Raw genomic sequence first — 15,399 nt, forward strand, 5'->3', positions numbered from 1 at the left:
GCAAGGACGTACGCCCGCCCTTCCCTCGCGCCCTAGCCCTGCGGATCGCCTCTGCGCACGCGCGCCGGAGCGTGTAGGGGCACGCGGGGGCGGGGAGTGGTGCGCCGGCTCTCCGAGCCTCTGTCTGAGGCAGGACGGAGAAGAGAGAAGGGAGGGGCGAGAGAGGGCGAGGCCGCGGGCGCGCTCCCTGCGGCCGCCTGATAGGGTGCGCCGCGTTAAGAGTACGCCCCGCGGGGAGGCGCTGCCTGGTGACTGCGCAGGCGCGGCACGCTGGAGTAGCCCCTTGACACCCTCTTTCCTCCCGGGGCCGCCTCCCCGGCCGGGCTGAGGATGCCCCCGGTTGTGTTTGTCGCGTGTGTCGAGCTGAGGGGCTTGGCGCAGCGACAGCCCTTGATGGCCGTGAGTTCCTGTGTAGCTGTAGTTCGTAAACGCCAGAAAAAGTGGCGCCCTGGGTCATTAATAGGCTCTTTGCTAAGATGAGACGCATCCTGGAGTGCCCTCCCTGGTGGCTAATGGTAACAGGAGAAGCATTAGAGCTACATCCTGGTTTACTTCAGGAGCAAAAGTTGACGTTCCAGAGAACAGGAGTCTGAAATGGAAAAACTGGCCGGGCTGCTCAGGTTGGAATGATGTAATCCGCCTTCCAGGGCGAGGGGAGAAGGACTGAAGAACACCTGGGTGCAGGGAGAAGTCGAAGCTTCGGTGCTGTGCTCTACGCCCAGGACCTGCTCCAGGCCTTGCCGTCCTTTTGGAATGCCCGAGAGCCCAGCAGCGCCATACAGAGGCAGCAGGGCTGGTCCCTGCGGCCAAAAGCTAACCACCGGTGTCCAAAATTGAAGGACAGTGAAGCCAACCCCAACCCGACGCTGCCTCTTCCTTGCCCTTCCTTTTCCTGTGCCTTACACCCTTTCATCCCTATTAGTCTTTATCCTTTCCTGTTCCTCTTTTTCCTTTCTGTCGTTTAAAGAGTCACGCCCCACGGGGCGCCTGGGTGGCTCAGTCGGTTGAGCGTCCAACTTCGGCTCAGGTCATGATCTCATGGTCTCTGAGTTCGAGCCCCGCGTCGGGCTCTGTGCTGACAGCTCGGAGCCTGGAGCCTGCTTCGGATTCTGTGTCTCCCTCTCTCTCTGACCCTCCCCCATTCATGCTGTCTCTCTCTCAAAAATAAATAATAAAACATTTAAAAAAAAAATTAAAGAGTCACGCCCCTGCCCTGCCATTCTCAATGTGCTTCATCGCTGCCAAGCACACCCAGGATGTGGTGGTAGGGTAGTTGAACCTGGTGGGCTAGTTCAAACTCCTACAAGAGAAAATCCTGAGACATCTGGAAACGGGGTTTGAGAGACAAGTAAAAACTACATTTTTACATCCGCCACCACCCCCAAAACGTTTGTGTGTTTAATACATAATTAAAATTGGTCTTCGAGGCCGTTAGGGTAATCATATTTCAACCTCCCATTTTTTAAAGACTTGGCTTGCATTTTTCCTTCCCAACCACCCCTGAAGCTTCACTACTGAAAATGCTTGTCTTCTCTGATACATGTCGCTCTTCAGTTTGTTTCTGTGATTGCTCTTGTCACTTAAACCTTATCCTCTATGGATCATTCTATAGCTGGGAATGTCTTATGATAATGCCAACAATTCTAATATAGGCTGGCTATGCAAATCACAAAATGAACTATGATCAGTGCTTCACAGGTTTGTCGTCCGTTAAGAGGCATTACATTGAGCACCCCGGAGTGTTAGCGTGATTCTCCCTTTCAAATAAGTTTAACTCAAGCCCCAGTGTTGTAAAGCATTTTTTAAATGTTATTATTTCTAAATGTAGAAAGCCCAATTAATTCCATGACATAAAATTTGGGAATAAGGGCAGTTACATATAAAAAATAAATAGGGGCGCCTGTGTGGCTCAGTTGGTTGAGCATCCAACTCTTGATCTCTGCTCAGGTCTTGATCTCTGGGTCATGGGATCCACCCCCGCATCAGCCTTGTGCTGACAGCACAGAGCCTGCTTGGAATTTTCGCTCTTCTTCTCTCTGTATCTCTGCCCCCCTCCAAATAAACTTGAAAACGTTTTTTTAAAAATTGAAAAATAAATTTAGAAACTTCATGTTTTATCCTAGCTCTTTCTTTTTTTTTTTTTTTACTGTTTATTTGGTTTGAGGGAGAGCTGGAGCGTGCAAGTGGGAGAGGGGCAGAGAGAGGGAAAGAGAGAATCCCAAGCAGGCTCCTCGAAGTCAGCGGAGAATCTGACACGGGGCTTGAACCCACAAACCATGAAATCATAACCTGAGCCAAAATCAAAAGCTAGATGCTTAACTGAGTCACCCAGGCACCCCTATCCCAGGTGTTTGGAGCAGTTACAGCACTTGGAGCCTTTTCTCCATGGGCTCCATATTCTGAAACCTTTGGAGTGAACTGCACTTATTAACAAGTTGTATTTATTATTGGGTCCGGATCATAGAATTTTAGAGCTTTCGTATCTTTTACATCATAATTCAACTCCTGTGTGTAATTTACAGATAAGTCTAAGGCTTAGAGAGGTTAGAGACTTGCCAGAGGTCACATATTAGTGGCAGAGCCAGCACTATATGCAAGGGGACAGGGAAGAAGACCTCTACAGGACATCACGTTGTATGGAGGCGGGAATTGGGAGGCTCAGCCAGTTCTCGATGTTCGGCTTCCCCAAAGTTAATTAAAAGTTTTGCTGGAGTAAGACCTAAGCATCAAGCTACGTTGCCATGGAAGGTGGCTGGAATGATCAAGGCATGAAAGGCCTCTGACTTTAGGGGGGAAAAAAGAATAAAACGGGGTCTATGTAGGCCTAAAAGGAAAACCTAGTGTTATGAAGAAATATTTGATAAATCCTAAAACTTAGTGAAAGAAAATGCCAATTTAGTTAGTACTAGTTTAGGATTTATGCCCTTAAAAATTTTTCTCTGTAAATCTTGCCCAAATATTTGCAAAGCCAAGAAAGAAAATAGATATATTTATATGCTCATATTATTAGTTAAGGTATTATTTCTATATCTTTCTAGAGAACACACAGCTGACCAAAGTCATGTTTCCAGTCCTCTGCTTCAACTTTTAGGACCTGCCTTTAAAGCTTATAGGAAATTCCTACCTTGGTGCCCGCCCCCCCCCCCCCCATTTGTGCTCCCTCTCTCTCTCTCTCAAAAATAAATAAACATTTAAATTCAAAAAAAAAAAGGAACATTCTACCTTGGGGCACCTAGCTGGCTGGGTCCAAAGAGCATGTGATTCTTGATCTTTGAGTCTTGAGTTCGAGCCCCATGTTGGGGGTAGAGATCACAGACAGACAGACACAAACAAACAAACTTTAAAAAAATTCCTGCCTCAGAAGATCATTTTTAGGCCTCAGGATCATCATTATTCCTCTTCCTGCATGTATCTTCCATCCTCTGTACCTGATTTCTTCCTCTGATTTCTCCGCCCCTTGCTCTCTCTATCCTTAAAAATGGAGTTATTCCCGGGGTGCCTGGGTGGCTCAGTCGGTTAAGCGGCCGACTTCGGCTCAGGTCATGATCTCGCGGTCCATGAGTTCGAGCCCCGCGTCGGGCTCTGTGCTGACAGCCTGGAGCCTGTTTCAGATTCTGTGTCTCCCTCTCTCTGACCCTCCCCTGTTCATGCTCTGTCTCTCTCTGTCCCAAAAATAAATAAAAACGTTGAAAAAAAAATTTTTTTTAAATAAATAAATGTTAAGAAATTAAAAAGAAAATGGAGTTATTCCCGTGAATGGCAGTCCCACTGCTATGTCGTCACCTGGCCATAAAAGCTACCACTCCAATCTCAGGGATTTTGCCTATTTGCTAGTGCCTACCTCCTGCCTTCACTCTCCCAGCCTTCAGCAGAGATTTCCATGAGAAAGGTCTTTGTTAGACATCCCTGATTGCTGAGAGGCTGCAGCCATTCTTCTCTCCATCACCTGCCGATATTCTGCTCTGCCTACATATCTTGACTTAGTCCTACCTCTTGTTAGAGAATGATTGCCCCATGAGCCTTCCCCATCCCATTGGATGTGTTTGTCCTAAGCTTCTCCGGGGATACCTCAGTTCTGAAATGCTGGACTACTCGGCTGGCACTTAATGGCAAGCCCTAGCCAACGAGCTTTATCTCCTATCCCAGCTTCCTCACATTAGTCTCCAGACAAACTGAAATGGTCGTTTTTTTTCTGCAATTACTATGCATCTTCTTGACTTCAGGCTTAGTTTCACGTGGTTCTCTCCATGTGAAATGCATCCCCCCCACCCCCCACCTCTATCCCTTCAGCCTTCAGCTTAAATATCCTCGCCATAGCCTGTCTTCTGCAACACTCTTGCTGGAAGGAATTTGTTTCTCTTTTGTAATACATATTTATCTTTAGAAACTAAGAACCTGCAGATAAACAAAACAAAAATTTTTAATTATTAAAAATTCTACTCCCAGGATTACCTGGCTGACTCAGAGAGCACACGACTCTTGATCTTGGGGCTGCGAATTTGAGCTCCATGTTGGACACAGAGCACACTTAAAAAAAATCTGCCCCCAGAGATAACCCCTATTAGTATTTTGATGAATAACCATGTAAATATTCTTCCCGTAGCTCTTTATTTAGACACTTCTTACACATTTTCCACATTTATAAAGATATTTGTGTACATATTTTATCCAATTGGAGTCTCCTTAAGAGCTTGTGACTATTATATTCATGACTTTGCAAAGAGTCTTCAACATATCAGAAGGTCAAAACATGTTTATTGAAGAGAAAATAAAATGAAAGTCAGCAGTTCACTTTTTTCCCTAGAAAGCAATACTAATTTGGAGAAATTCTCAGTGTCAGAAAAAAAAAACCTGAAAACTCAAAAGAGAGGGAGCCTGGGTGGCTCAGTCAGTTAAAGATCTGACTCTCAATTTCGGCTCAGGTCATGACCTCAGAGTTCCTGAGTTTGAGCCCCACGTTGGGCTCTGTGCTGACAGCAAGGAGCCTGCTTGGAATTCTCGGTCTCCCTCTCTCTCTGACTCTCTCCAACTCACGTGCATGTGCTCTCTCTCTTAAACATTTTACTTTACCTTTTTTAACGTTTATTTATTTTTGAGAGAGAGAGACAGAGTGCAAGCCGGGGAGGGGCAGAGAGAGAGGGAGACACAGAATCCAAAGCAGGTCCAGGCTTTGAGCTGTCAGCACAGAGCCCGATGTGGGGCTCAAACCCACAAACTGTGAGTTCATGACCTCAGCCAAAGTTGGACGCTTAACCGACTGTGCTACTCAGGCACCCCAATAAATATTTCTTTTTGATAGAGCGTGCACAAGTGAGCGAGGGGCAGAGAAAGAGAGAGAGAATCCCAAGAGGGGAAGAGAGAGGGAGAAAGGGAGAGAAGCAGGGCTAGAAGCAGGGCTCCTGTTCACCTGAAGCGGGGCTGGTGCTCACCCAAAGCAGGGCTCTAGCTCACCCGATGTGCGACTCAAACTCACGAACCATGAGATCATGACCTGAGCTGAAGTCAAGATGCTTCACAACTGAGCCACCCAGGCACCCAAATAAATAAACATTTTTTTTAAAAATAGAAATATAAAAATAAATAAAAGTGATTATGGATCCAGTAGGAACCCTCACCAATCTACAGGTTGTATATTTACATATAAAAATGTAAATATGTAAATTAACCATTTGTTCACGTCTTAAAGAAAAAAGAATCACCCAAGGCAAAGGATAATTATTTTCTAATAACTGGCCATTCGACTAGGCATTAAAGTAATAACTGCTCAATTCGCACTACTTAAAAAATGAGAGCAGCAAGACACAAACATAGTAGTTCTCTTTTAACATGAAGATATGCAGAGTAAACTCCTGGGTGCATCAATGCAAAATGGGCTGCAAGGCACACATGAGCCATCACAGGAACTGGAATTTTTACAGCAGCAAAAGTCAGAGCGCTGAAGAGCAAAGAAGGCTTTAGGTAAATTGAGAGAGAGAGAAGAGGGGAGAGCATAAGGTATGGCAACTTGACCTGCATGAGACGGTTGGAAAAATCACAGAAGCACCAAAAGAAAGAAGAGAAGAGAGAGAAAAAGTCACTTTCCAGGGGCAGAACCAGGGGAGGCGAATGCTTTAACCCTTTTCCAAGCCAAGAAATTTGAAGCTACACTTGTGACTTACAAATTTATAGACTCATGGCATGATGTGATGGAGTCACAGTGATCTGACCTTGAAGCCCTGGTCCATCTCACTTAGCTGGGTCATTTTTTAAAAAAAAATTTTTTTTTTAAATTTTTTTTTTCAACGTTTATTTATTTTTGGGACAGAGAGAGACAGAGCATGAACGGGGGAGGGGCAGAGAGAGAGGGAGACACAGAATCGGAAACAGGCTCCAGGCTCTGAGCCATCAGCCCAGAGCCTGACGCGGGGCTCGAACTCACGGACCGCGAGATCGTGACCTGGCTGAAGTCGACGCTTAACCGACTGCGCCACCCAGGCGCCCCTAAAAAAATTTTTTTAATGTTTATTTATTTTTGAAGGAGAGAGAGACAGAGTGTGAGTGGGGGAGGGGCAGAGAGAGAGGGAGACACAGAATCAGAAGCAGGCTCCGGGCTCTGAGCTGTCCGCACAGAGCCTGATGCGGGGCTCGAACCCACAAACTGTGAGATCATGACCTGAGCCGAAGTCGGACGCTCAACCGACTGAGCCACCCAGGTGCCTAGCTGGGTCATTTTAAGCAATTACTAATCAAACTGAACTTCAGTTTCTTCATCTGGAAAGTAAGGTTACCAGGAGCTACCAAATCAAGTGATTGTGAAGATTAAAATAATCCATGTAAAGACCCTGGCAGTGGGGCTAGCAGTCCCTTAAACGTCGATTCTCCTCCCCTGGTAAGATGTAAACCATCTAAGGAACTGCTGCTGTGTCTCCTATAATACCTAACCCAGAGTCTTACATGTACCAGAGGCTCAATACATGTAAATTCAATTGAATCATATCTGCATTAGAGGAAATCTTGGAAGGCATCTCAACTAATTCCCTGCTCCATGCAGAAATGCCCTAGCCAACCAGTGGTCTGTCCAGTCGTTGAACACCACCAGTTAGCTTGCTGATGCCAATAGGACTGATTACAGCGCTTGGTATTTCATAATTTATTTTGAGAGAGTATGAGCAGGGGAAGGGCGGATAGAGAAGGGGACAGAGGCTCTGAAGCGGGCTCTGCACTGATAGCAGTGAGCCTGATGTGGGGCTCCAACTCACAAACCGTGAGATCATGACTTGAGCTGAAGTTGGATGCTCAACAGACTGAGCCACCCAGGTGCCCCCAGTGCTTGGTATTTCCGACAGAAAAGTGTTCCACACACTGAGTCTAAGTGTGCTTCCCTGTAACATCACCTATTTGTCCTAACTCTGTGCTCCGGAGCAACACAGAGTGAACTTTCCCTCACATTCAGATGACAGCTCTTCAACTATTTGAAGATAACATTGGTATTTTCCTCTAAGCTGCTCCAAGCTAACTCTCTTCATATAAGATGACTCTCAGATAACTATCAGCACTACCATTTTGGTTTGTATATGTCCCTCCAGTGGAATGTGCCACCCATAATTGAGCATTATTTGAGTTAAGGACATGACCCTGTGGAAACGCCCAGATCAGGCTACCACTAACAGGTTATAGAAATAAGGGCCAATTGGGATACTCCCTAAGACTGAGTTGATTTGGTACCTGATTGAGAAAAAACTACCTTCCAGATCAACCTTGCCTTGTAACCATTCTTTTGTTTTTAATTTTTTAATTTTTTTTTTTTTTTTTTATTGAGAGAGAGACAGAGAGACAGAGTGTGAGCGGGGAGGGGCAGAGAGAGAGAGAGAGAGAGAGAGAGAGAGACAGTATCCAAAGCAGGTTCCAGGCTCTGAACTGTCAGCACAGAGCCCGACGTGGGGCTTGAACTCACGAACCGCAAGATAATGACCCAAGCCAAAGTTGGACACTTAACCGACTGAGCCACCCAGGCGCCTCGTAACTGTTCTTTAAGTTACTAAACTTTTCAAAAAATTTAGATAAAAATTACCTCTTACTTACACAAATTGAAAATAAACAAAGGAGGGAAATGACGATTCACAGGAGTATAAGAATGTATGAAGAGTTGTTTAAATTCACTCGTAATCAGAGAAATTCAAATTAAAACAAGATAGTATTTTCTGCCCATCAGAATGACAAAAAATTAAAAAGACGGATAATACCAAGTGTTGGTGAGGATAGGGCGGGACAAGAACTCTTGCCGTTAGCTAGTGGGAATGCAATCTGGCCCAGCCATTCTGGAAAGCAATGAGGCAGTATTTAATAAACGTTGTACATGCCTATGACCCCACAATACCACTCCTGGGTGTGTCCGTGAGAAATCCTCACATAGGTTCATCACGGCTTTGTTTGTGACAGCTATTGTTGGAATCAATCTAAGCATCTGTTACCGGGGTGGAGTAAATAAACTGTGAAGGATGCACATTGAGGTAGTCCGGATCACAAAGGGTTAGCTTGGTTTGAAAGCTGGCTAATATGACAACTCAGACCCAAGGCTACATTGTTATCACTTCAGTTCGCTGATAAACCAGAAAACAAGTAAAGCAAAGAACAATGACTTCCTAGTTCCTCCCAGAAACATGCCCAAATTCTGGTGATCAGTGCAGGCCATTTAGAGGGAGAAAGATGGGTCTAATGAGTTCAGAGTCGGGACTAAGTTTTTATAGGATTAGGCTTGGTGAGGGACTGGGTCAGCATTCAAGGGCCTATAATCTACCATGTAAGAAAATTCTTTGTTGTACTATTGGGCCAGCCGCAGGCCTGTCCAAGGCCTACCCCGCATGCTATAAAATACTGTATAGCAATATTAAGCTAGTAACTAGCTGCACATTCAGCAATTAGAACAAAGGAAACAGAAAATGATTTATAGTACAATGCCATTTGTGTAAATTAAAAACATACAAAACTATATTACATGAGGTTTCACACATATTTAATAATGTACATCAAATACATTACAGAGGGAACCTGGAAAGGTAAGGCAATGACAGAGGAAGAAGGGAAAAATATGAAATGAAATAAAATGGGAGGAACCTTGCACAGATTAGAAATGTCAGGGGTGCCTGGCTCAGTCAGTTAAGCATCCAACTTTGGCTCAGGTCACGATCTCACAGTTCGTGAGTTCAAGCCCCACATCAGGTTCTCTACTGACAGTGGATCCTCTCTCTCTCTCTCTCTCTCTCTCTCTCTCTCAATCTCACAAAAATAAACATTTAAAAATACATTAAAAATTTTCAGTGTGTAAATAAATGAGGAAAGTGACTCAGTGCTTTGCCTCTTAATTAATTTTTAAACAGATCTTAATTTTTATTTTTATTTATTTATTTTTTTATTTTTTTCAACTTTTTTTTTTTTTTATTTATTTTTGGGACAGAGAGAGACAGAGCATGAACGGGGGAGGGGCAGAGAGAGAGGGAGACACAGAATCGGAAACAGGCTCCAGGCTCCGAGCCATCAGCCCAGAGCCCGACACGGGGCTCGAACTCACGGACCGCGAGATCGTGACCTGGCTGAAGTCGGTCGCTTAACCAACTGCGCCACCCAGGCGCCCCCAGATCTTAATTTTTAAACAAAAGTGAGGAAGGGATTCAATTGTACAGAGAGATACAGAGATAGATGAAATTAATACTGATACTCCTCATGGATATTAGAATAATAGCAAAGTGAGAAAAAAAACCATAAGTATTTGGTTTGGCTTGAAAAAAGAATAGATTCTGGCTGTTTGTTTCTATGTCTAATTACCACATAATATAACAACAGTAATGCAGATTTAAAATTTGTGACAGATTTATTTGATCACCTTGATTCATAATGGAAGCTCAGACATCATGGAATTGTCTGTTCACGAAGCTTGGAGCTCAGCTCTCAGCGGTCACCTGTCAGCCCTCACCCAGCCCCGCTTCCAGCTCCACGGACCAAGTACTCAGTTATCTGCAGGCTGTCCCATCTCTTTCCCGGAGCAAGAGAGAGGATAGAAGCACGGGGTGTCAAAACCCTCCATGCTATAGGGGCGCCTGGGCGGCTCAGTCGGTTAAGCATCTGACTCTTCATCTCAGCTCAGGTCTTGATCTTTAAATTTTTTTTTTTTAACGTTTATTTATTTTTGAGACAGAGAGACAGAGCATGAACGGGGGAGGGCCAGAGAGAGAGGGAGACACAGAATCGGAAACAGGCTCCAGGCTCTGAGCCGTCAGCACAGAGCCCGACGTGGGGCTCGAACTCACGGACCGCGAGATCATGACCTGAGCCGAAGTCGGCCGCTTAACCAACTGAGCCACCCAGGCGCCCCTCAGGTCTTGATCTTAGGGTCTTGAGTTAAAGCCCTGCGTTGGACTCCATACAGAAAAAAAAAAAAAAAAAAAGGAAAGAAAAGAGAAAAAAAAGAAAAGAGAAAAAAAAAGAAAAGAGAAAAAAAAAAAAACAGAAGAGAAAAGAAAAAAGCCTCCATGCTACATACCAGTTGAGTCAGACCCTGCCGAGATAATATCTGAGTGCAGCCATCTCAAATGTCCAAAATACTCCAGGAGGAAACCAGGCCTTTGCCACGTAGATTGTACATCCAGTATTCCCCTCACTGCCTTTTGCCTTGCCCTGGGGGCAATGGTGTCCGTGACAGCCACATGGAAGTCTTGCTTTTTCGCCTTGTTCCTACCAGTGCCAGTCCCCCACCCCTCACCCATATTCGCACTCATGTCCTTGTGTAACAGACATTTGTCAGGTCTTTGGCTGCTCGGTACCGTACCCCCTTCCTTTGACAAGGAAACTCCCCACGGTGAGCTTCCAGTATACGGAGCCCTCCTCCCACTGTATTTCCCTTTCCCGGCACCCGTGCCCCTGAGCACGCGTCTAGGCTGTGGGGACATGAGCTGAGCTCTACCAGCCTGAAGCACCAGCCTGAAATCTCGGTACAGAGGCTGATGACACGAAAAGAAGGCGAAGGGGGGAATGTCCTGAGAAGGCAGTGGGGCCCAGCAGCAGCACTTGGTTTCCAGAGAGGCTGTGAGCCCCAGCAGGACAGTATCCCAGGTCCAGGGCAGCCCACGCTGGTGCTGCAAGCTGAAGCACCTCCTTGGTGTGCAGGGGGGATTGATGGCCCCTAACCCCGTGCCGTCTGCAGGTGCAGCCTTGTCTCTGTCCCCTCATCCCTTAGCCTGGTTCTCCAGCCTTCCCAGTAACTCTGAGAGCTTCCCAATAACCCTTCAATGCACTTACTTTCAGGTTCTATCTGCGAAAGCCAGTTTGTGTTGCAACCCAGATCCCTGACTGTCACACTCTCTTCTGGCAGAACTCTTACAGTGACTCCAATTTTGCCTGACGTGCCCATCATGTTCCACTTTCTCTTTCTCATCTTCTGCTGACCTTGCCCTGTGGACCTGCCATACCTCTGCTCAAACTTGGCCCGTGTCCACCAGTCTGTCTTGTAAGGCTGCTGTACCTTTGATCTCTCTTTCCCATGACTCCATGGCCTCCCTCTCGCCCCCTCCCTAGGACTCAGGCATCCTGAGTTGTCCGGGTGGTCATCTTAACCCTGTTGTGATGTCAGCACTGGCCTAGTGCTGAGAGGGGAGAGATTCCTTAGATGCTACAAGAAGTGTCACTAGGAGGTAAGAGGGGCATAGGCAGAGAGTTGGGAGGGTAGCAAGACTGTTCTTATTCTTATTATTTAATTTAATAATACAGATTGTCATTTACTGAGTTCCTGCACTGTGCTGGCCCTCTAGAGCATGACCTCACATTAATACTTGAAAGTAGGGACTATTATAATCCCCATTTTCAGAGGAAGAAACGAGTTTGAAGAAGTTCAGTTGCCTGACTAGCTCAGTCTGCAGAGCATGTGACTCTTGATCTTTTTTTTTTTTTTTAACGTTTATTTATCTTTGAGAGACAGACACAGAGCACAAGTGGGGAAGGGACAGAGAGAGAGGCAGACACAGAATCTGAAGCAGGCTCCAGGCTCCGAGCTGTCAGCACAGAGCCTGATATGGGGCTCGAACTCACGAACCGTGAGATCATGACCTGAGCTGAAGTCCCAACACTCAACGGACTTAGCCACCCAGGCGCCCTGTGACTCTTGACCTTGAGGTTGTGATTTCAAGCCCCGCATTGGGGGTAGAGTTCACTTAAAAAAAAAAAAAAAAACCACACAACGGGGTGGGATGACTTTGTGGCTCCGTCGGCGGAGCTTCAGACTCTTGATTTCAGCTCAGGACATGAGCCCAGAGCGTGGGATTCAGCCCCACATTGGACTCCGTGCAGAGCGTGGAGCCTGCTTGAGACTCTCTCTTCTTCTGCTCCTCTTCCTCCCCAAGCTCTCTCTCCCTTTTCCTAAAATAAAAAAATAAAAGAGTTTGGGGGAGCCTGGCCGGCTGAGTCAGAAGACCATGCGACTCTTGATCTTGGGATTGGGAATTTAAGCCCCAGGTTGGGTGTAGAGGTTAGTTACATGAATAAAGCGTTAAAAGTTTTTGTTTGAAGTTTGAAGAAGTTGAGAGGGATGGAATGGATGATGCCTGGGATCTCCTGCAAACTAACTAGAGGGGTGGGAGATGAATCAAGATTGACCACAGGCTGGTAATTGCTCAAGCTGCATAATAGATACGCGGAAATTCATCATACTGTTATGTCTAATACGGATACATTTGAAATTCCCCACAATTAAAATTATGTTTTACTTTCTTTTAAGCTAAGAAACTTGAATAAAGCTGTACAAATAATAAGTGATAAGGTTGGGTTTTGATTCCAGATCCGACAGACCTCAACACCCACTCTCTTAACCTCTATCCTGGATTCTTGACAAGGAACCTGAAAAGATCTAAGAGGAAAACCTTAATGATCTTCAGAGGATTCAAAAGGAATCCACAAGAGCCTGGGTGGCTCAGTTGGTTGAGCATCTGACTCTTGATTTTTGGCTTAGGTCATGAGCCCGGGGTCATGGGATTGAACCCCAAGTCGGGCTCTGTGCTGAGCGTGGCACCTGCTTAAGGTTCTCTCTCTCTCTCTCTCTCTCTCTCTCTCTCTCTCCCCCTCCCCCTTTGCCCCTTCCCTCCACTGGTTCTCTCTCTCTGTCTCTCAAACAAACAAAACAAAATAAAACAACAAAACAAACAAACAAAAAAAACAGGGGGGGAGGGCATTAAGAGACCTCTTGGCTAATTTCGGCTCCTGTTTTCCAGGTATAATTTTGGCAAGGATCAATAGAGTATAGCCAGATATTAATTCTCCATGCCTAGAGCTTATTATAAAGAAGATGCCCTCATTTTCTCTGCCTCTTTCTGAGGAGGTACAGAAGCAGCCCAAGAGAGAGTCTTTGGCAGCCAAAGTTTTCTAAAAACACCCAGGCAACAGCTGTCCTTGGGCTGTCACCTGACTTGCCAGGCCCTGAGTCAGCGCCACTCCCCCGGCCCAGCCCCCACTGCTGAGCCAGATATGACTTGCCCTTTCCTGGCTGGTCTGAACCGGTTGGGCCAGCCCAGCCCAGCCCTGCCCCATCCCAGCTTCCTCCTCAGTGGGTGGCTTCTTGTTCCCTCACTCTTACCTGGGGTTCCCACCTTGGCACCTCCCTTGTCATCCAAAGCAGCAACCTCCTGCCTGAAACTTGAACCCTGAAGGGAGTCAAAAGACCACCTCCCAGCTGTTGGAGACGTGGACAGGACCCTGGACTCTTCCCGGGACAGAAAAAAAATGAGCTGGACACCAGCATCTCCTACTAACTGCAAAGGAAGTCTTCCTTCTCTAGGAGATTCTAGGATTTACTTCCGGTGAAAAGCAGAAAAAATATAAAGACGCTGCTCCTCTCCTGGAGAGGAGGATTCCATCCCTAGGCTCAAGCCCAGAAGAACCCGCGTCTGGGGAAATATGGAGACCAATTTGGTCTCCAATGGAAATATGGAGACTTAGGGATATGTGACCTTGGGCTAGTCACTAATGTCTCTGAGCCTGAGTTTTGTCATCAGTAAAATAGAAATCAAAATCCCTACCTTGCAGGTTTGTTGTGAAGGCCCAACAAAGTAGTGCACGTAAAGCACTTAGTAAGTGCACAGCACACATCGGTTTCCTTCCCCTAGCCTTGACATTGCCTTCACCCTGCCTTTCCTGCTCACATTGGGCTGATAGCAAAGGTTTCAGGCCTGCGACTAAGCCCTGCTCTTGTGTCTTGATTCTGGACATTCGCACCTAGTTGCTTCTGATCATTGAAATCAAAACTCCAAGCATTATTTTTTTTAATTAGGAGTTTTGATCCATCTGTCCATGTGGATTAATGTTGGTTCCAGGTACACATGTTTCTTTTCCAAAACACCCAAAGGTCATTTATTTTAAGTAACCTAATTTTGAAATGTATAGCATCAAACTATAACTCACTATAGTTTGTCCCCTACCATAAAGCTGGGCCAGTCACACTCCAAGGGCACCCATATGACCCAGGCCATGACAATCAAAATCTAATCCTGAGTTGTTGTTGAAAGGCAAAGCTTGCTAACTTGGAAGGTTGTAATCCTGTAGACATCCGTGGCCATCTTGCCACCACTTGTAAGGAGTCTACCTGAGAAAGAAACCAACATAGAAGATAGATAGCAGAGCTGAGAGATGGAAAGAAAGGATTCTTGGATGACATCATTGGAGCCACTAAACCTAGCTTTGCCTAAAGCCAACAACCCCTGTAATTTTTGGCTACATGAGCCAATACATTGTATTCTTTTTATAAACCAGTTTAAGCCGGATTTCTGTCACTTGCAAAAGCACTGACTAATACAGTGTGTTTTGGGTTGAGCAATGGAATGCGTAATCTAAAATGTTGTGTTTCATGTAGAACTTTTGTATGATCATACTGTGTATGCTGCACTATTTTTATAACAACATTATTATTTTCTAATGTTTATTTACTTTGAGTGGCGCAGGGGCAGAGAGAGAGAGAGAGAGAGAGAGAGAGAGAGAGAGAGAGAATCTCAAGCAGGCTTCACACTCAGCATGGAGCCCAACTCGGGACTCGGTCCCACTGCCATGAAATCATGATCTGAGCTGAAATCAAGAGTCAGACACAACTGACTGAGTCACCGAGGCACCCTATAAAACTTTATTGAGATCTAATCTACATACCATAATGTATATTAAAGTATACAATCCAATGATTTTGGGTATAGTCACAGAGTTGTGCAACTGTTACTATAATCATATTTTAGAACATTTCATCACCCCCAAAAGGAACTGTATCTATTAGCAGTGACTCCTCAACACCCACCTCCCAAACTTCCTTTAACCCCTACCAACCACGAATCTACTTTCTGTCTTCATGAACTTGCCTATTCTGGACATTTGGTATAAATGAAATCATACAGGGGCGCC

Source organism: Prionailurus viverrinus, chromosome A3 (genome assembly GCF_022837055.1).
Source record: "Prionailurus viverrinus isolate Anna chromosome A3, UM_Priviv_1.0, whole genome shotgun sequence".
Classification (NCBI taxonomy): Eukaryota; Metazoa; Chordata; class Mammalia; order Carnivora; family Felidae; genus Prionailurus; species Prionailurus viverrinus.